Below are 22,071 nucleotides of genomic sequence, written 5' to 3' on the forward strand. Positions count from 1 at the left end.
GAAATGAAAGGCAGCCTGTGATGGTACTACTAAGTTCCCGAAGAATTTTCCAGGCACGTGGTATGCTTTAGGAACAAGACAGTACTGGTGAGGCCTGGTCAAGTTATTAGACTCATCGGATAGCAGCTGAGAACAGCCACAGCTGTAAGTTGTCTGTTCAAGCAAAAGCTTGATCAAATAGCCCCAAACGTAATAAAAACGTGGACGAGTAATCAATTATGTTAGACCTGATGTCTGATGCCAGCTCAGAAATATCCTCTAGTGGCGGGAAGTTATCAATTGGAAGACATTCCACAATGTCTGAAATTAAACTTTCATGGTGCGAAGATATTTGCAACTCCTTTAGAAGGTCAGCCTTTTTCATGTTCTACGTTTTCATTGTCCGACAGTTTGAACAGTTTCTTTATCCAGAGGTGTTTTAGTCCTGAGGTGAACTGATGCACATTTGGGTTTGTGTTGCAGCCCAGCATTTGTCGTATATAGCTCCAAAAACGTTCTCAAGTGTGTCTTGCTGCAGGCGTTGTGTAAGTAAGAACTTAAAAGTCATGGCTGCTTGAAAGCTCATCCCAGAGCATGAGGACACTTTTTATAGTAACTTGCCACCCAATGATGGCTTATGGCTGCCTCCTACTTTGGAACTGCCATGCTGAAATCCATCCGAGTTACTGGTGGAGAAAATCGAGTATTTGAGATTCTCCCTTCAGAATGGCATGACGCAACTTCTGCCCTGTCTTCTTGAATTTCTCAGCTATTTAGACATCAAAAAGTGTGCACATCCTGTCACAGAAATAGGCTGTAGCCATGGCTGCCTCACGAAGTTCCTTTGCATAAACAAGAGATATGGTCACAAGAAAGATTGAGGCACTCAGTACCTGTGGGGCACAATTTTCTTCCATGTTACAGAAAGGTTTTTGAATAAATGTGTCTCTCAGTTAGTTTCGGAGTCAATTGCAAGCTAATCTCATGAATAGAACAATGAAGTTCAATAATAGAAGACCGCTCAATGACCTCATTTCCAATGCAAAGTTTGTGGGCTTGGAGATTGCTCTTGGTTGTTTTGGGAAGGTGCGGAACATCAAAGACAAAGTAAACCTGTTCGTTGTCAACTTCAAAAAATGGCTTATCACCACACACGCCAAGCTTACGTTTGAAGCCCCCAAACCACAGACCACAGCCTTTACTGTGAAGCCAACAGTCTTAAAGGGGCGATGCACTGATGTTTGTATTTTGCGCAAATACCGCTTTGAACGAATCCCTGACGTTAATGATCTGTAAAATATACCCGTTCGTTTTCACCACACGCAACGAAGTCGCAGAAAAAAATAAAAAAAAACGAGCAGAGTTCACCCCCTCAACTCGCAGCCAGAACAAGCAGCCCCGTGATCTGGAGCCGATTATATGCCGCCAATGTTGATCATAGTCATGCGCTGGGGTTGGCAAGGCACAGGACATGCGCTGAGTTCCAGACATTGTTATGGTTCGGCTGTTGTCGTCATTGCAGCGATTTGACGCAGGACACTACCCGAATGTTTCTCGAGCTATCGATTATCACGAGCCCAAATCGAGTGTCCACGCCATGCTCGGGTCCAATCTATGAGCCGTATTCCAATATCGTCACTGGGCGGTACTGATACCGTCCAACTATGTCATCAGGTTTTCCGAAGGAGAGATTGAATAAAAACACTGGGTTTTGTCCTCGAAATTACAGCGCAACAGAGGAGTTTCTTGGTCAGTAGCGTTGCGTGCGAGTACCCTTGAGTCCCACTAGTGCCAGTAAGCTCGTGTAAAGTGAAAAACATTCCAATTAAATATCATTGCACCGCCCCTTTAAGTTCCCGAATGAGAGAAATGAGGAGACTGCGTTAAACAGAAGACGTTGTTGGAGTGTGCACAACAGTGTGTGCAAACGCACCTCCTGGAAATTTCAGACAGCATAACAACCAATTAAGGCTCTATCTGCAATGTTAGAGGTTCGTTCAACACCGTCATCTGTTAACCCATGGACAATGTCGTGTGCAAGGTCGTAAGTTAAATTCTTTTTTTTTAAGCAACCTCATCGAAAATTAACATGCACACACGTTCAAGTGCAGCCAGACAGCCCGGCAGAAACAACAGCGCGAGAAGCTCGAACCGATCGGCTCCACGAATTCACGCCGAGCATGCGAGCACGCGGGCGGTCATGCGTCACCTTGATTGATGCAAAGTCGACCGAACATGATGCAGCAGAAGGCACAGATGGACGGCACGCACGGCACAGACGAACGACGCAGGGACGAGCAGAGGCCATGCAGAATGATGCAGAGGCGACGGCGTGCAGGCAGGCAGGCCATGGCAGGCTCCATTCATCACGTGGTTTTTGCGACGTATTTGATTTAATCTATTTAGTCGTTTTAAGTACTTTAAACAATTTTAAAGCATTGCCATTTAAAAAATAAATACTTTTCACAGAAAGAGTTTTAATTAATTTTAACCAAATTGTAGAAAAGCGCCACGTAGCGGAGGGTATGAAACGCACTATCTGGGCCGCGAATCGGCTCCTGTGTCCTCTCTTTACGTTTACTATATTACTCTATGGTTACGCCATAATTTCGTGTTACCGTGCTGAGGTAAGCCAAGAGGTTGCTTCGGATTTGCTTTTTTTTTTTAGAGCGGCTTTTGGTTTTGCGGGCGAATGATTTTCACTCCTCCGTGATGTGCGCTTGACGCAACGGTTGACGAAGGAATTGTTTCTCAAGGAATAGCAAAGGTAAGGCATAAAGTGCGCGAACTGGGTGCCGGTTGTCTCCGTTGAACTTCGCAGCGCTGACGATGAGAAGACTGAGTGACTGCATGCTTTCGAAACGTAAGTTTCTTTGCCTGCAGGGGTAAAGAAACTTCGGAAATAAATACAGTTCGCGGAAAGCTCGTGTTACGTTTTTATTTGCTGCTACTCTCGCTCCGTACAATAGACTTAGTCTTCTCGTTAAGCCTTATTGAGCTCGATTTGCTCGATTCGTGGCCGCCATAATGATATGCAGTCGACGGAGGAACTTTTGCTCCCCTGCTTAAGGGACGAAAGTTTCTCCCTTTTCTGAAGGAACATATGTGTCAAGTGCGTTCCTCCCTTTAGGGAGTACTATACTGACCCTTTTTTCTAAGAGTGTACCACATAAATCTGTTGCTGTGATGGACATTTGGATGGAGGAACTGGATGAATCAATTTCCTAACAGATTGATTGTGATTAATTCTAGTGCACTTTTTCCTTATAGTTTGGATGCAAACACCTTACGACATAGGTCAAAGGTCTCCAAACCAATACCGCCCCCGAAACTCTTTCGACTGGCCCGGGAATGGACTCGGTATTTCAATTAAAGCCCGGCTTGCGGCCCGCTTCCGGCAGACCCGCTGCTAGCGGCACAGAAAACAGTGGGCGTTAAGAAATGACGGCGCGACGCACTCTTAATGCACAAACTAAGATACCAGAAAGAACGAAAGAAACTGCATTGCAACATTGGTTCTCTCACCATATGATAATTTAACATTGTCATCACTAGCATTACCGTTTTTAGCCCCCGCTTGCCACTTTGTGCCACTTTGTTGAAACTCCATTGCACTCTCATATATATTGTGGTTAGCTTCCTCTGCCAGAACTATTGCATATTCTCAACATTAGTTCTATCGTTCTTCTTAGTCTCCAGCACTGCGTGAATGTGCCAACGTTCCCGTGCACTTTGATGTATGCCTGATGAGCTTTCATGGTCACAACTGCTGTGTAATATAATAATTAGCTAAATATTAAATGGTAATTTGATGTATGCTTACTCACCATCAACCTTAAAGTTTTTTTAACATTTACTCTAACAGTAAATTGTGTGTTTAAATTTCTATCTAGGTTTATTTACCTAAATTTTCTTCGATTGTAAGTAGTATTTTCTTCGAGCCCTCCAGACTGCGACAGATTGCTAATCCGGCACCTTAACTTAAAGGGTTTTGACACCACTGACGTAGACAAAGGGGAGAAACTGTCAGTCAATTGAATTTCAAACATTGGAAGAAAAACAAAAAGGGCCGACAAACAACTTTTTGTGGCTTTGTGATGGTCAGTCTTTTTTAATTCTCCTCCTCATGTTTGATTCTCGATATCCACAGGCTCGTCCTGTCCAATTGCATTTCATTTGCATCCCATGCAATTTTCAGTCACAATAAATGCCAAAATGCTATTTAATGGTTTTACTAAAAATAAGCTTAGATGTTCGTTCTTCCGTAAGAAAAAGCCTTCTTTTCTTTCTTTCGGGTGAGATAATTTTTTTATAATCTTTAACTCCATATCAAAGTTTACCTCAGTTAAAAAATGGAAGTCCCAGCGGGAGTCCATAGATCCACGCGTGCGCTTGTTTTTTTTAAGGGGCATTCATATGGGCAGCATATGCAATTGCAAGCTTGCCAGGTATATTCCCCTGCATGTGAGACCAGTTGTGACATGTTTTCCCGACCTTTTTGAAAATATAGAGAGTGTGTTTGCATAGCTTTGATGGGTGCAAACGGGGTGCGAGAGTGGGGATTCTGAGATCTCTGGGTATGACGTCACGCTCGGGGGAAAGAGGGCTTCAACGCTATTTTGAAAACAATTTTCTAAACACTCCGTGCACCAACTTAAAAATTTTTTTTTTTTTTATTTTTATTTTTTTGGAGGCCAAGTACACATAGATGACGTGTGTGTTTCTTCTGTTGGGTACAGAACCACTGTGTCTTCCTTTTAAGCGAGTTCAGAGTAAAGAGGGCGAGCGAAAGAAAAAAAAGAGAACATTAATAAAAAGAAACCAGTGCCCCAGATAGCGCATTGAAAAGCTCGCTCAAATACGGATGCCCCACGGTACAAGCTTTGCTCTGAAAGCACAAGGTGCCAGGTTTACGCTAATGTTTATGCGTGATTACTGTGCCACAACGCGGTTCTAAAACGAAGCTTCGGAGTTGTGGTACTCAGGGAACGTAGCTGGTGCCACATCACTCTGACCCCCGCCCCTCTCCCCCCCTCCCTCACACACCTCCCTGGTGAAATAAAACAGATGAGAAACTTCCAGGTTTACTGCTCTTCTCACCAACTTTGCATGTGCTAAAAGTAGGAAGAGTTTTGGGCGGGGCACATTTTCTCAGTCATTTCAGTCCTGCGTTCTTGACCTATTAATGACCACAGTTTTATTGCAAGCTGCCGGTGAAGTATCACTACGAAAAAATGAATGCAGTCGTGTGGAGCTATTAACTTCCATTGCAACTGTACATTGTTAAGTGCATAGTTTTGTTTTTTCTCAAATTTTATACCTGAACAATCATTGAAAGCAATTCAAGGATTCACCAATTGACTGAGAGGTACTAATTATACCATAATTTAACAATTGGCTATTTGGTACATGATTTATGAAAAAGCTAAAAATAAAACGAAAACACCAAATCGAAAACGTCACAGAAAAGCGCCAATTAATTAAGAAGAAATATCTTATCGATGGCCGTCCCTACTTTTTATATTCATCGGCATTTTGAAGCAGAATGATTGTTCAATTTAATGAAGCATACAAATAACCAAACTTAAGGACATGGGGAAACCACAAAATTCAGTCACTTGCCCAATATCTGGACTGAATATTCCATTAAATTCTTAACTTACCTCGCCATCGACCTCTGCAAGCACTGGCACAAACACAGGAGGTGCCTCCGGTGGGCCTGCTGCAAGATCCGCTGCTGGCGCAGCAGCATCAGCGGCCGGTACGGGTCGAGCGTGAGCCACACCAGCTCGCACAACGTGAACTGGAGCAGGAGCACCAGCTGCAGGAACTGCTGCTGGGCAAGCCGGAAGAGCTGGCCCAAGATCGCCAGGCGGGACATTGTCCTTTGCAACATAATAAAACTGCTTAAAAACAAGACCATTTCTCCTGCAAGCCAAAGCTCCGCAAATGGACTAAACACGGAACAGTAGTCGACTGATTTTTCGGGCGCCGAAAATTCAGATATGCTTGGTTATTCGGACTTCAACACTTTCCTGGCGCGTTGATGGCATGAGGGCTTAAAGGTCAGATCCAAAGAATTTTTTTTTTGAAACATCTTAGATGGAAAAAGGATGTCATAAAATAATTTTACAACGAAGAAAAAAAATTTAGAGCTATATTTCCGGCGCTATACGAATTTGTAGTTGGCGCCCGCGGGTGCCGCGGAAAAGTGGTCCATATTTATCATGTGACTGGTCTTTATTTATCACGCCGTGCTTGAGCTCTTTCACAAGCTTCCTATGGCCTCCAAAAGTAACTTATTCATCTTTGAAATATAACAAAATATTAAGATTAATAAGCAACTTTAAAAGCCAAAAGGAAACTCCTGAAAAAGCGCAAGCTAACGTGATGGACTTGTGCGCCCCGAAGCAGACGAACTTGTGCGGCGGCGGCGACGGCGGAGGGGTGAAATGCGTTTAAGCGGCGTCGCACAACGCTCAGCGTGCCAAACCAACGTTTCTCTTTGCGGCTGTAGGTCGTGCGCGCCCCGGATGTGACGTATTTCGTGACGTCGCGCCGGTTCTTCGCTCCTTCCGGGCGCGCATAAAAAAGTTGGTTGATTTCAACTTCTTTCTCAACGCGCACAAAAACGCGCGGTGACGTAGTAGGGCGCTCCTGTCTCCCGGCCAATCGGTGGAGGGCATGCTCCGCGTATCTCCACCGTCCTGGCGAAGCCAGCGCAGCGGCGCAGCCGCCGCAGCCGAAGCAGATCTGCGAGTATGGCGGTATGGCCCGTATTGCTGCATCTATGAACTTCCTCCTTTTCCGACGCGATGAAGGTGACCGAAAAGAAGGCTGCTACGGACGCGCAGAGGCAAGAAGAAGCTGCGCAGAAGGCCGTATACACTGCCGTCTTTGATGACCAAAGCAAGTGCTTTCAGTTGCTCGAGCTCGTCCAGAACTACCCTTGGCTGTACGGGAAGCTTCGGCGCGACGACAAAGACAACCCGAAACGGGACAACGTCTCGGAGGAGATCGCCCGTCTGTTCGACATCGTGCGCTGTAAGTGCAATTTTGCATCCCCTGACATCGTGTTTTCGCACTTTTTGTTGCGCGTATGGTTTACTTGATATGTGATGGTGTTGAGTTGATTTTGTAACAATATTGCGAAAAAACAAATCATTCAAAAATCGACAGACGAAGACGGTAATATTCGTAAATACACAAATGTTGTTTTGCTCTTTTAGAACAAGTTTAAAAGTACTTGCAACGAAGTACTTCTAAATACGATGCAATTTTTTAGCAAACTCTATGCACTTTAGGCGTCCGTTGGTTGGTGGATTTGTAACTGCTTTTGAGATGAGCATGGGCTGGCACATTATAATTCAGAAAAGAAAAGTGCCTAGGACACTTCGGAACAATATGAAATAGGTTTGTTGAAAGCTAGAGAGGCAAGTAGCAACACGAGGACCATCGAAGCGAATGAAAAGATTCAAGAGAGGAAACTTCGGCTGCAACGTAAGCAGAACGCCAAACAGATGAGGACGTTTGCGATACTGGAAAAGAGATGCAAGTTCGAGTACAGCGAGACTGAAAAGCAGGTAAGGACGTCTTGTAAGACTAAAGAGGGTCACCTTCACATATGATGTGATTGAGACACTAAGCAGAAGAGAATGTCTCTTGAAACTGAAGAGGGACAACTTCAGCTACAGCACAGTCGAGATCAGGAGTGGCCAAGCTGCGGCTCTTTGTGTATTAAAGTGCCGCTTGCGGTTCGCTTTGATCCTTTTATAGAGCGTATCTACCCTCCGCACGTGTGCACCAGAATAGCAAGCAATTAAAAAAAAAATGTCTATACAAATAGTTCTGACCAGCCATCATGAATGGACACAGTTAGTCATGAAGCAAACAAAATGCAAGGTATTCTTGAGCACAACCGAGGAATTTTACCCACAATTACTGCTCAGTGGCGCCCTATGTTGGGCTTTTGTGTCCCCTTTTCTAAAGATAATGGAAGTGCAGTATGCTGCCGATTTGAAAAAGGGACACAAAAGACAAACATAAGGCCCCTGGTTTTGAACAGAGTCGAAGGATGAGGTAAGAAAGACAGTACAAGGCGCACATATACCTCGGACCTTGAGTTCAATATCAGGGGTACGGCCACGTGCTGCTTCTTCAAGGCTGCAGCCATCTCTCGTATTTCTGTAAAACAAAACATGCACATTGAGTTACGTCTCAAAGTCCTTGTGTTTGTCCCTCTTCTCACCCCCCTGTATCGGGGTTTATAACTATGACCGTCCACCAGCTAGCCTGCGCTATAACCCTTATCTCAACAAGTCTTTTTTTTATACTTTTTCAAATTAAATGCTCCACCTAGTCGAACTTATGTGGTAAATTTGTCGTAGCTTACAAACCCGATGTGTTAAGATTTATTTTATGTGTCGCGGCTGCCATCTGGACCACCCTGTAGTTCAACGATGTAAAACCCTTTGCTTTCGCCACCCATTCCTTTGCAAATAGGGCGCAAGGACACTTCGTGCCCACCGAATTTCGCGAATTCTAGTCGCCGGAACGGGGGACGTCGGAACGGGGGCCCACCAAATTTCCGCTATCCATCTGTCCTTTAATTTCGCTGATTTTCGGACGCTTGAAATTCGCCAAAAAATTAAGGGCTTGCGAACATTAACGGTTTGCAGTGAACGTTGTGCTTCGAGCCCGTGATGCATAGGAAACAACTTCTTACCACAAAGCATCTGGATCTTGGCTTTGTTGTAGCCTTCCCCAGCGCACGCTCCAGTAGCCTTCCAGGGACGCTTTTTGGCACGTCGGGGTCAACATAGTCAACACTCGCGGGCTTGGGCTTCTTAATACAGTTCACGCTGACGATTGCCTTCGCGCCATCAACATAAATCACGTACGCGTAGTACATATCGAAGCCAATACACACCGGTCGAGATAGTCCTAACGCCCAGGCGGCTTTGGCAGCTTTGGTCCAGAGCACTGGTCAGCTGGCGTGGACGGCGTGGGTACGTAAAGGTTGAATTGGATTAAGTTAACATTCTCCCCTAGTTTATATTAGTACTATTAATACTCAAATATTTTTTACATTCAAAATGATAAAAGGAATTCGCCATGTTTAGTTTATTTCTTATTAAAAAGAGCATTGTTTGTCCGGCGTTTCTTGTTTTTAGGGGTGTTGCGAACCGGCCGACGTACGAATTCGACCATGTTCGACTTTTTTTTAAATTTTCGCTGGAAAGTTTTTCGAACCTTGTATCGGGGTTCGACTTCTGTGCGCATGCGTGACAGGCTGACCAGTTGGCTTCGGATTGGATGGTGATGGCCAAGGGATCAATTAAGGACAGCGCTGATTGGTTATGTGAGTTAATACACTACAAAAATTAAGCTATTAACTTCTTCAATGATTAAAATTAGTTTCTTTTAATTGCAGCTGTTCACAAAATTAAAATAACCCTTTGCATAAAAAAAAAATTCTCCAAACCTAGATATGCTTCTGTCAAGGTCTGGCCACACTGTCCACAAAGTCAAACCGGTCGAATCTGGTGAAAAGTCGAAGGTTCGTCGAACCGGTGCGACCCAGTCGAACCCCGAAAGTTCGACCAAGAAATCCGGTTCTACAAAAGTTCGCGACACCCCTAGTTGTTATCGTAGAGCCGATTCGTATACATGCCTTGCAAGTGACATCACGCTAGGGAAGAACGGGGCCCCGCACCATATTGGTGGTTTACTTCACACCGCGCGGATGCGCTTACCAAGGCGTAGGATGCCGCTAACTGCCCGGACATGCGCTGACATGCACCATATTTTCAACAAAGGTACCCGTTGTGTTATGTGTGAACTTGAAAAAACTTGCCGAGCTTGCGATGATGACGTTTAGCCAGTACGTGCAGAAATCTTCAGCATTGGTGCGATCGCGCTACGAGCGGAAAGTTTTAAAACCAAAAAAAAACAAAAAAAACAACTGTCGTGTCGCAAAAAGAAAAAAAAGCAAAGCTGAATTGCGTGCTTCAACATTTGACGAGCAACCCTAGGAGTCGCTTGTAGAAAAATTGTTACGATTTGGCGAAATACTGGTAAACAACGCAAGGCTACCGTCATAATCCAAACCCTGAGGCAAGGACCAATCAAATAAGGAAGAGTTTACAATATGATGTTTCCTAACCGACTCGCCTGGATACTTTCGCTCCGTGCAGTTGTTACCGTCTCGCGGACGGCACGAACCGATGTCCCGATGGCGGTGTCTCGGCGAGCTTGCACACGGGGGCCGCCGCCGACCGATCGCCGTCTGGCCGGGCTCGCTTTGCGAGAATCGCCCGTACCCAGCCGGGATCCCCGAAGGTGCGCTTGAAGCGTGGAAACGATGTTGTATAACGAAAGCCAAAGGCCATCTACACCACGAGCGGGCAACAGCCGATGCAACGGCGTGCGTGAACGTAAACAACGATAGAAAAGTGCCGTCGCCCGCCGTTATGAACTGCATCCCGAAAACTCGGTAATCCGCGGCCGCATCCCCTTCCTGCCGCTCGTACTTTCGCCAACTTCACAGCTACTCTGTTTCGCGGGACAAGCCGACTAAACAATGGGACGATCGTCTGGATAAGTAGTAATTGCTACTGCCGAGCGCGGCGTAGTTTACCATTGCTCTCGCTGCGAAAGGCCGTTGAGTCAACCACCAGCATGGTGGATACCGGTGTTCGACGTCATCATGTGACGTAGGTGCAAGGCATGCATATGGGGAGAGTTTTGCCAGTCTAAGATCTCGCCGCCGTAACGCCCTTCTCCCCAGTGAGCCAATCAGCTCGCGGCGCAGAGCGAGAGGCGTGAGCGCATGCTCCTGAACTCGGCTGCTCCCAGCCGAGTGTAGAGGGCCACCATTTTCCTTCATTCGCCCGGCGGAATGCATGGGATCGACATCCAAATTTCGGTTCTTTACTTTTATTTGGCAGGCTCTGGGTAGAAAATCATATAGTGGTATTCCTCGGTGGCTCAAAAAGCTAATGAATTAAGTTTCTTCACTTTTAAACTCAAATTTTAATTCAAGCGAAAAAGGAATAAGCCCGTAGCAGACGACGCGTGGCCTCAACAGTGCTCCGCGCCGACAGAGTTGCGACAAAATGGCGGTCGTCTCCTCGTTGTTCCCTTCTTTCTCTCTCGCTCCTTCGGCGCTCTCCTCCCTTTCCTTCACCTTTCTCCTCTCCGGCGCCTTCTTCGCCACAGCCACGGGTCAAACTCTCCTAATATATGGCTCTGTCATAGAGTTATTATAATGTACGCTAGAGGGTCAACTCCTTACTGATTACCACCTGAACGTTAGGAAAAGCTATGAACAGAGAAAGAAACACACTTCTTGACTATCAAGCCTTTTAATAAACTTTCTTTTCCTCAACCCAATCCTAAAAGGGTAGCTTCTTCTTCTTCAGTCAGAGCTTAGACATAAACTTCCTTTTTCTCCTCAAGAACCGTGGAGTTCTCTTCTTCGACTTCCGCATCCTAAAAGGGTAGCTTTTTCTTCTTCAGTCAGAGCTTAGACAGAAACTTCCTTTTTCTCCTCACGATCCGTGGAGTTTTCCTCTTCTTCGACTTTCGGATCTTGAAAAACTTCCTTCTTTTTGTCTTTTATACTTCCGGTGGTGTCACCCTCGTTTTACTCGGTCGGATCTTGGAGTCACAAGGTCCGACCTTGGTTCATCCGAGCTGCCGCTTTCCTCAGATACATTTTTTCTTTGGGCAAGAGCGCAATGGAGGCAACACTCACGCATTCTCTCTCCCCCTTCTCAATGGCCAACGCCTCAAGGAGCTCCCTTCCAAACTGCTTTCGGTGTTTTGCTAAGACGGTAAGGCTTGTGAAATCAGAAGCACATTTGGAGGCCAGACAGTGCGCCGAAAGGAGGCCCGCCGACGTTAGTGCGGTCACAGAGGCTGCATGTTCTCTGGTGCGGTCGTAGATGCACCTCCCTGTTTGTCCTATATAGCTTTTGCCACATGACATAGGGATCTTGTAAACAACTCCTTTTTCGCATGGGGCGTAGGGTGTTCGATGCGCAGTGCTGCAGGTCGTCGTCCCGTTCTCGGCGGTTTTCCGGTTCACCCTACGGCACATGGCGTACGCCTTGTGGGCGGCGGAGCACACAACGTTGATGCCTTGTCGGCCGGCGATCTTTTTTAACCGATGAGTAATGCCGTGAACATACGGGACCACTGCGAAAGGCTTTGGGGGCTTCTTTTGCGTTGTTTGATTCTGCTCAAGATTTTGTCGCACTTGCTTACAAAGCTTTTCACATACCGGTATGAGGAGGGTACTCGAGTACCCAGAATCCTGGAGTCGACCCAGCTGTCCTTGAAAGCAGCGCCCCACCTTATGGGGGCAGGACTTCTGTAGCGCCGAGACTAAAGCTTTGGTGACCAGCCCCCGTTTCACGTTTTGGAATGCTCCGAGGTAAACGGAAGGAACCGCTTACATGTACGGGGTTCATAACTCCAGCACACGTGGGAAAGTTGAAACTCCAATGAGAGGTCTAAAAACCGTATGGAATTGTTGACGGGAAGTTCATGGGTAAAAGCCAATCCGTGGCAGCTGTGTTCGAAGCTGCGCATGACCACGTCTAAGCACCCGTTACTCCCCTCATTTGCATCAGAGTTGCTGAGTATGAGGAAGTCGTCAACATACCGAAAGATGGCCTCGATCCTTTAACTGGTCTTGAATGTCCTTCCCGCACTCTGCTAGGAACAAATCGCTCAAGTAGGGGGCCACTCGAGAAGCTATGCACACCCCGGTTTTCTGTAAGAATTGCTGATCCTGGTGCGACACCACCGTCGCAGAAAGATATGCCGTCAGGAGTTCCAATAAGCTGTCGAGGCTCATCCCTGTTGAATTTTGAAACCCTTGAAGACCCTGCTCCTCAATGGTTTCTCGGAGTACTTTGAGGAGAGCCGCGTGGGGAATGGAATAGTAGAGCTCTTGGATGTTTAAGGAAAAGCCTGATACAATATCAGAACCTTTCTTCTGAAGAAGCCGAATCACTGCTTCGGAGTTTGGTATCCGGAAAGGATCTTTTACTTAAACTTGTGATAGGTATTTCGCCAACCAAAGTGAAACCTGCATGCCCTTGCCAGGTGTGTTGCTCTGAGACAATGGCACGAAAAGGGACCCCATCTTTATGTGTGTTTGCCGAGAAGAAGACACTTAGGTCCCCTCGTTGCGCTCCTCTGATTTTTGTGACTAGCCCACGGCTTTGTTCTTTTTTGACTATCTTGAGTGTGGCTCGTTTGGCTGGTTTGACTTGAACTGAATTCAGTTGTTTGAAGTTCTTCGCTAAAGTTTGTGTTGCTCTGTCTCCATACGACCCAGAGTCCAGAACTACAAACCCTCCCTCCTTGTCCGAGAGACACAATCGAAGGTCCTTGCGACGCAATCCCTCCACCGTTGAGGCAAAACTCAACTGTGGAGGTCCCGGGCTCTTTATGCCTGCCGAACACTCAAGACGCTCGTTGATGATTTGTGAGGTTGCTTACTGAAACGCCTTAGATGCGATTTCTCGTACCATTAGGACCTTATTGACATCACTTAGCCTTGGTGGAAGGGCGAACTTCGGACGCTGCTCAAGCACCCTCCGGGCTGATGCTGAAAGGGACACATCTCCGATGATCTGGAGTGGCGTGCTTTTGGGTTCTGTCGTAACCCCTCGGGCGAGATGGTGTTTCCAAACTGGGAGAAAACAAACCTTCCACAGGTGCTCTGTGAGGGATCTTGCTACGTTCAATTTGCAGCAGCACTAGTGTGCTGCTGCAAATTGAAGCAGACAGCAACCCGTCTAAAACTGGCTTCCGGTAATGTCATTCTACGGAATAAAGCGCACTCATTTTGTCTCTCCGCTCGGTTATATGAGAAAATATTAAAAAGAAATCAAACCTGATAAATAGTTTATAAGCATATCTCAATCACATACACAAATAAATGTCATTTACAGATGTTTTTTCTGTTGATTTCATGGCATAAAGCAGAGTGCTAAAGAAGCTAAGTATACGTGTATACTAGACCATTATTTTCGAGATTTTTGCCGCAGCCTCCAGATTTACCGTGGTATTTACCTATGAAAACGGAACCAAAAATCGTATATAGTTAAATAAACTGCTGATAATCCCCAAGCGAAAGCGACGCTAATGTGTCATGTCGGTAGACTCAGATGGCGAAAACGAAAACAGCTCCAATGGCTCAACGTATCAACTCTGCAAATAAGTATGTTTTTTTCTTTATCGGATGCACGAATGCAAGCATAGTCTTGTGGTATCGTTCAAGATATCTTCATATATTCCAAAACATTCAAAAATACCGGGAGGCACCTGCACTGTACTCCTTGCCCGGTGGCTACCGGTGCGCGGTACGGCGGGGGTGGTCAATGGCGGCCGCAGCTTATGAAATAAGAATAATATTAATACCGTCTGTTAGTACGCATACGTTTTTTGTTTTGCCTTTTTTTCTTTCACTGATTGCAGATTTTTCCAAGGAGAACAGATCAAATACAGATCAAGTAAAAATTACATGAGGTCTGATATGTCGCCTGCTTTCTGCTTTCCCGCTCGCGCGGTTAAATTTAATCGAGGTGCAAACGCTTTACGTCGCTAAAATACAGGAATGCCGAGGTTGGGCGCAGCGCTGAATTGCAAGAACCGTGAGGGAAGAACCTCAGGATTATCATTTCACACGTAAGTAGCAATCACACGTTTATTAGTGATTACTACATATCACTAAGAATCAAATTATAGAGCGCGACCCCTCGTACGTATATGGCCAGCATTGGAGCATTTCGTGTGATATTCCAGGTTCCCTAAAAAATGACAATCTTCTGCAGAAGTGGTTGAAAGTATGTCCCGACAACTTTACTCCTGCTCCCCATCGTGTCCTTTGCTCACGGCACTTCGAGCTCCAGTGCTTTAAGGATGAGTTGTATGTGAAAACAAGACTGAAGGAAGATGCAGCACCCACCGTTTGCTCTGTCAAGGTATGTACATATATACTGAAGTGAAAATAGGTTGAATTCAGTAGCAACTGTTATGCATGATTTCCTTGTAAACTTTGAGTTCATCCGTCATTGTGCTAAGTGCAAAGATAATATATAGACGCTTTACACGCGCCAAATTACAGCCGCCATTGCTGACCTTCTCTTGTCTTACCGAGATGCCGAGCAACTGAAACGGTAGTTGACGATCCTCTAAAAAGGCCGATGCCTTAGAAAAGGACACAGTTGAACCTAATATGGCAATATCCTGGCCAGCTATGGTAATGATGAAGTGAAATGAACGAAATAAAAGGAAACAAAAACTGAAGGTCAGTTATGGCGGCGTCCATGCACAGCTGCTGCAAAGCGTCTATAGCAGCAGAAAAGTTTGTAATGTCACTTTTATTTCCAGTCCTTAGATCATATACATTAGAACAAAATGTGTATGCGTTAATCCATACCAACTGGTCTCTTTCTTATAGGCACCGAGGAAGCGTCCAGCATCACGGATCGCCGACGACGCAGCACCAAGACCATGCTCCAGCAACCACACCTATTTCGATGGAGAGTCCCCAAAAGGTAAACGACGTCGTATGAACAAGAGAATAGATTTGGCCAAAAAGAAAATTCACTCAGTGCAACGGACCCTGCAAAGAAACAAACAAAAAGCTAGAAATCTCCAATCACTTTTAAAATGACTAAATGAGAAGCATGCACTGACAGATGAGCTCCAACTAAGGATGGAAGCACTTGGGGAAATCCCGCAACAACTACTAAAAGGCTTAAAAAAATCGCCAGCAGGAATATGATTGGCAGAAGGTACAGCAAAATAACAAAAAAATTCGCACCCACCCTGCACTACTAGCCCCTAGCCTATGTCTGCATTAGCACGCTCTTCCCCCTTCCTTCTGTGAGCTGCCTCAGGTGTTGGTTGAAAGTTTTCGGAGCATCGCCTGGATTCACCAAGGAAGCACTAGGAGAGCTGGAGCGACGACATGCAAACTCTTCTGAACGAAAGAGGCTGTGTGTCGTGATGCTGGACGGGATGTGCATAAAAAAGAAGTAAGCTTGGATGTCCCAAAGGGTAGGTTCATCGGGTACGTCGATTTCGGCTAATGGCTTGGCCCGGTCGAGACTGACGAAATGCCCATGGCAACAGAGGTCTTGCTTCACCCTGGAAGATACCGTTTGGCTATTTCCTGACAAATGAAGTGTCAGGGTTGTTCCTTAAGAGCCTTTTTGAAAACAGCATCGTCGCCTTTCAATAGTGCGGTCTCCACGTTAAGGCCGTAATGTGCGATGGACTGGGTGCAAACGTCACCATGGCAGAGCTGCTGGGCTGCCATGTTCACGAAATCAGCTATGAAGACACAAAGACGACGTTCGAGCACCCGACTCGACCCACCGAGAAGGTGCATTTCATTTTCGATGCCTCGGACGCCCTCAAGCTTCTCCATAACCTGCTTGGAGACAAGAAGGTGCTGCAGTCAGCTGCCTATGCGGTAAATAGTAGCTAATGGCTTTTTAAAACATAGAAGTACCACTAAATCAGAAAAAAAAGACGGACTAAGAACCCCGTGAACTGTGAAAAAGCACACACAGCCACTAAACTGAGTGTAGTTTGGGACCTCATTCCTTATGTCCCAGTCTTGAGGTTCCAAATTCAGTTGTAAAGCAACTATCGTAAAACACGAGGTAAAACAAGAACCAATTGACAAGTTTTCATTGCTTGTGTCTATTCCATGCAGTTCTTAATGGGATGCTAAGCAACACCGTAATGTCAACCGCGCAGACTCTTTGAGCCGAACATCATAATGTAAAAAAACAAAACTTAATGTACAGTCATAAAAAGAGCAATCTGAAACAACCAAGCAGCAACTAAGAAGTACCAGTGTCGTGTTCCTAGATGACAAGCTGAACTAGTTCAAAAATAACTTGTGGCACATCAGAACAGATCATCGGTATCAATACTACCACACAAATAGTTCAGTAGTTGTGCAGTAGGCCATTTTTAAAATCTTGAAATGCTTAGAGGCATGCTGGGAGTCAGGATCCACCTGCTCTGTGTGCTAGCCACTTGAGACGTAGTAAACCTTTAAACAAGGAATCTGCAAAAAAATAAATAAAAGCTTTTTGCAAGCATTGCATCAGTTACAAAGTGATATAGAATATATATTCCTGAAGATTAGAAGAGCCCAGAGCACTTCACATGTGGGCACCTACTCCAAATGTGCCTATACACCTTCAAGCTAATGTTACCAGATAAAGTACTTCAATTGATACAATTATGTTCCTTCCAATGGTTCCAATTTGCGGCAGATCCAGTGGCACTTCATTAAGCAGTTGCACCAGCTGCAAATGTTTGAAGGCCTCCGCGCTGCCAACAAGCTCACACAGGCCCACATCGAATTCTGTCGACAGAGGATGAAGGTCAAGCTGGCTGCTCAAACCCTCAGCAGTTCCGTCGCCAAGGCCCTTCTGTTTGCCAAACAGCTTGGGCTCCCAGAGTTCAGCAACTGCGAGGTAACATGCAAGTTCATTCAGGACACTGATAGGTAAGTTTTGAAGCTCATTATTGGTGTTTATGGTATAGTGAGGCAGCACTTAATGTTCCATGTGTTAACTGCAGAAAACAATGGTTTTGCATGTCATGTAGGTGTTTTGAACTGCCGAGCTCACGGAGTCCTGTGGCCCGCACCTACAAGCGTCCCTTCAACCAGGCGAACATCCAGGGGAGTAGCCAGATGATCAAGGGGGTCGGCCAGAACCTCATGCAGCTGGAGCTACCCAGCGCCAACCTGCAGTGACGGACGGCAGGCGCATGCCTGTCATTGCGTTTGCTTTCGCCCTGAAGAGCGTGGCAAGCCTCGCAACTCAACTGCTCACCAGTGGTGAAGTTAGGTTAGTGCAAGTGCAGAACGGAACTATACCCGATCGCATTTATTGTCTGCTGTAGGTTAAGGAAAGCAGGAAAATTCCCTTCGAGAAGCTCTGCGCTCACCGCAATTGCCGGTTTTCTCTTCTCCACTCACCCTCTCCTCCAACATTATTTTGCTAATTTGAAAAATGTGGCGGGCTTTCCCTGGAAAGAGCTTGTTCTGCATTCCTTAATCTGCAGCAGACTATTGACTACACGACTTCTGTTTCTAAACAAAATGTCTTCTCTGGTGTCTTTCTTTTTTAGCTATCTGTGTTCCTACCGGACAAGCCAGGACCACCTGGAGATGTTCTTCAGATGTGCGCGGGAAAGGGGCGGCTGGAACAATAACCAGTCAGCTACCCAGTTTCAGCAGGCCTACAGGAAGCAGCTGGTACACGCTGGTGTTCAAGCCCCCAACTCCGACAACGTGGCTGCTGACCTTGAAGGGGAAATCCTAACGGTCAGCCAGGGTGACGATCTGGCCGCGGTGTAAGGGTTGGGCGAGGATACCCTGTCAGAGTTCACCTCTGAAGTTGGGAAGTACATTGGGGGCTTTGGCAGACACCAGATCAAAGACGCTGAGCTGCCCATCCTGTGTGAGTATGCTCCTGATTGATATCGTGACAGGAGTCCTCTTTAGCATCAGGGACAATGGCAAAATACGATAGTAATGCCAATGAATTACTTGAAAAGCTTAACATACCGCTCAACAGGCTATACCTCAATAAACTTGGACCGCTAGTTCGTGCAAAAGGAATAAATAGCTTTGGTTTAACTCCCTCAAATCTAACGGGCTATAACCTAAGGGCAATGTCAGCTAATAAACTCTACTACGAACTAGAACGAATTATGGCAACCAAAAGATCAGCTTCCAAGTACCCCAGCTCTTAAACGCTCTAGGCTACAACGTATCGCTTGCCGGCCCCACAGGGGCTTTTAATCAAAAGCTTCGCTCCTTCTTGGTCAAACATGAGATACGTATTATATAATTGTATTATTGGTTTTTAATCTTGACTGCATATGTTGCCCTTATTGTGTTCAAGGTGAATTATGGGCAAGGAGGTTTTTCCTGACCGTTTTTTTTATTTGTCACTGTTTTAGATTGTCCTTTTGACTGACGACCGTAGAATATATGGTATTTTTTTAATCGTGTAATGCTTTCCATACACAAGCATTATACTAATTTTTACACTATGTATTTTATATTATGTACTTCATGCTTATAATAATTTTACATAGTGTACTTTATAGGCCATTTTTTGCTGTCTTATTTCAAGATTCATGGTAATAAAACCCGAGACTCAGGAACACAGAAGGGGACGAACACAACACAATGTCTCAAACACAGCTGAACGTTTATTTTTCAGACCCTCGTTTAAAAAGGCGAGCCCCCCCGGTGCCCCCACCCGACATCCACAGTCCCGAAGGTCAAGCCGCTTCCTCCCGTCCAGTCCACGTCAGCAGCCCTTCTCGCACACACAGCCATCCACATGCCCTAGGCGTCACAGAGTCGATCAGAACGTCCACGCAGTTGACTTATCACCGTCCACTGTCACCACTGCTAATCCCCCACTCCCTCGCAACGCTTCCTTGCCCCCCGCCGACGAATCGTACACAAGCATAGCACGCAGATATACCCCCTTCCCGTCCCCCCTTTACAGTTGCCGGCATAAACACAAACCTCGAAAACACATGGGGAGGGCCACCCAGTGAGCTCAAATGCGCCGCAAAGTAATCTCAAAGCCTTACAGTTTGTGCCGCTAACCGTCGATCCCCCCTTTTTTTCTTTTCTTTTTTTTTTTATATGTACTTTCTCATGTTTAATTACTGTTACCAACACGCTCGTTTTGTACTTACTTATCCCCGACCTTCCCAAACCCTCCCCCCTCTTTCCCTTTATTTCCGTCTCCTTCCAATGCCCTAAAAAAAAAAAAAAAGATTAATTTTTACTGAGTCTTTGGGTTGGAACTCACCCGTCATGGAGGCGAAATTTCGTTTCTGATATTGGACCAGGTTAGGTTGTCTAACGAAACGGAAGGATTGCTTATGCAGTTCCCTATACTTCCTATTCTAATGGTTTCCCTCAATATTCTTTTAGTCGCATCTTTTTCACTGCAGATAATTTCTGTTCTGGCCCACTCCGGGTTGCACCCATTGCACTCTTCAACATGTCTGGCTCTTTCTGAATTTTGAGCCCTCATTTCTACTGCTTTTTTGTGCTCTAATAACCGGTCGTTTACACATCTTCCTGTTTGGCCAACGTAAGTAAAACCACATGTCAATGGTATACCATAAACTACCCCGTCCCGACACTCGACTTCTCTATTTCTGTGTTTTTTTCGGCACCCGCTCACCCCTCCCGTGAATGGGGTTAGTCTGCTGAGGGAAACCATTAGAATAGGGAGTATTGGGAACTGCATAAGCAATCCTTCCTTTTCGTTAGACAACCTTACCTGGTCCTATATCAGAAACGGAATTTCGCCTCCATGACGGGTGAGTTCCAACCCAAAAGCTCAATAAAAATTAATCTTTTTTTTTTTTTTTTTAGGGCATTGGAAGGAGATGGAAATAAGGGGAAAGAGGGGGGGGGGGGTGGGTTTGGGAAGGTCGGGGATAAGTAAGTACGAAACGAGCCTGTTGGTAACAGTAATTAAACATGAGAAAGTACATATAAAAAAAAGAAAGAAAGGGGGGGGGGGGGGTCGACGGTTAGCGGCACAAACTGTAAGGCTTTGAGATTACTTTGCGGCGCATTTGAGCTCACTGGGTGGCCCTCCCCATGTGTTTTCGAGGTTTGTGTTTACGCCGGCAACTGTAAAGGGTGGGGGGGGGGGGGCGGGAAGGGGGGTATATCTGTGTGGTGTGCTTGTGTACGATTCGTCGGCGGGGGGCAAGGAAGCGTTGCGAGGGAGTGGGGGATTAGCAGTGGTGGCAGTGGAGGGTGATCAGTCAACTGCGTGGACGTTCTCATCGACTCTGTGGCGCCTAGGGCATGTGGATGGCTGTGTGTGCGAGAAGGGCTGCTGACGTGGACTAGACGGGAGGAAGCCGCTTGACCTTCGGGCCTGTAAATGTCGGGTGGGGGCACCGGGGGGGGGGGGGGGGGGGCTCGCCTTTTTAAACGAGGGTCTGAAAAATAAACGTTCAGCTGTGTTTGAGACATTGTGTTGTGTTCGTCCCCTTCTGTGTTCCTGAGTCTCGGGTTTTATTACCATGAATCTTCACCAGCTCGCTTGTTTTTCAAGTATTATTTCAGTTATTTCAAGATCATGTTTCTTCTCTTTAACTCCCTGACAAAGTCTAATGACGGGCGGTGTGATTTATTGTGCTTCCTGGTGTTGTTTGTACGCATATGTAATTTTTATTTTACCTTGTATGATGTCTGAGTGTTTTTACGATATTTTGTTGCCGTAGGTTTCTGCATGCGCGGATTTTTTATTTTTTTATTTTTTTGTTTCTGTATTTGCCGCTGGATTTTGTCGTCCTTACGGGCCGCTGATACCTCGTCAAAAACATGTTTGCCTTTTGTGCCAGCGGACCGTTCAAGTCTAATTTGTATTTTACTTGAAAAAATAAGGTTGATTGATTGATTGATTGATTATTTGTTTGTTTGTTTGCTTGTTTGTTTGTTTGTTTGCTTGTGTACCCCTCCGGGCTCGTTTGCCTGGTCCTGCAGGAAACCGAAAAACAAGAACAAGATGCCCACTGAAGATGAAGCCGCAAAAATGAATGCAACTCTCCTGACTGTTCTAGCATAAAGGGCATTTTACGACAAACACGCAAAGAGTTTTAAGAACCAGGTGCATGTCAATGATAAGCCAAAGCACGCAGTGTGACTTGCCAAGGCAGTCGTTAAGAAATATGTCGCACTGCGGTTGCGACACCTGGCCCGCACCATTAAGGAAAGATCCCGTGGGGCCTGTGTGCGGCATACCTTGACCAAACGGGTCCTTTTTTGCCACCAGTAATCCTGAAACCATGCCTTCTTTTTTTCTTTCTTTTTTTGTCAGCTTGTTTGCATTTTTCCCTTGCTTTGTTGTTTGATTCGATCATTTAGTACTAGAACTTGTTGGTGGATGTAAATATATTTGTGAAACAACAATTTCTATGCAATATTGATCAGCTGTGTATCTCGCAAGTCTTATTTCTTTCATCGATCGTTATTTATGGTAT

At 45.8% G+C, this 22,071-nt stretch overlaps 1 pseudogene; it reads left to right on the forward strand.

Moving 5' to 3' along the window:
• Positions 1-17,799: 17,799 nt before the first annotated feature.
• On the forward strand, positions 17,800-21,866 carry LOC8033394 (annotated as a pseudogene).
• Positions 21,867-22,071: the final 205 nt, after the last annotated feature.

This window comes from Ixodes scapularis, unplaced genomic scaffold (assembly GCF_016920785.2).
Source record: "Ixodes scapularis isolate PalLabHiFi unplaced genomic scaffold, ASM1692078v2 ptg001986l_1___fragment_3__unscaffolded, whole genome shotgun sequence".
Taxonomy (NCBI): Eukaryota; Metazoa; Arthropoda; class Arachnida; order Ixodida; family Ixodidae; genus Ixodes; species Ixodes scapularis.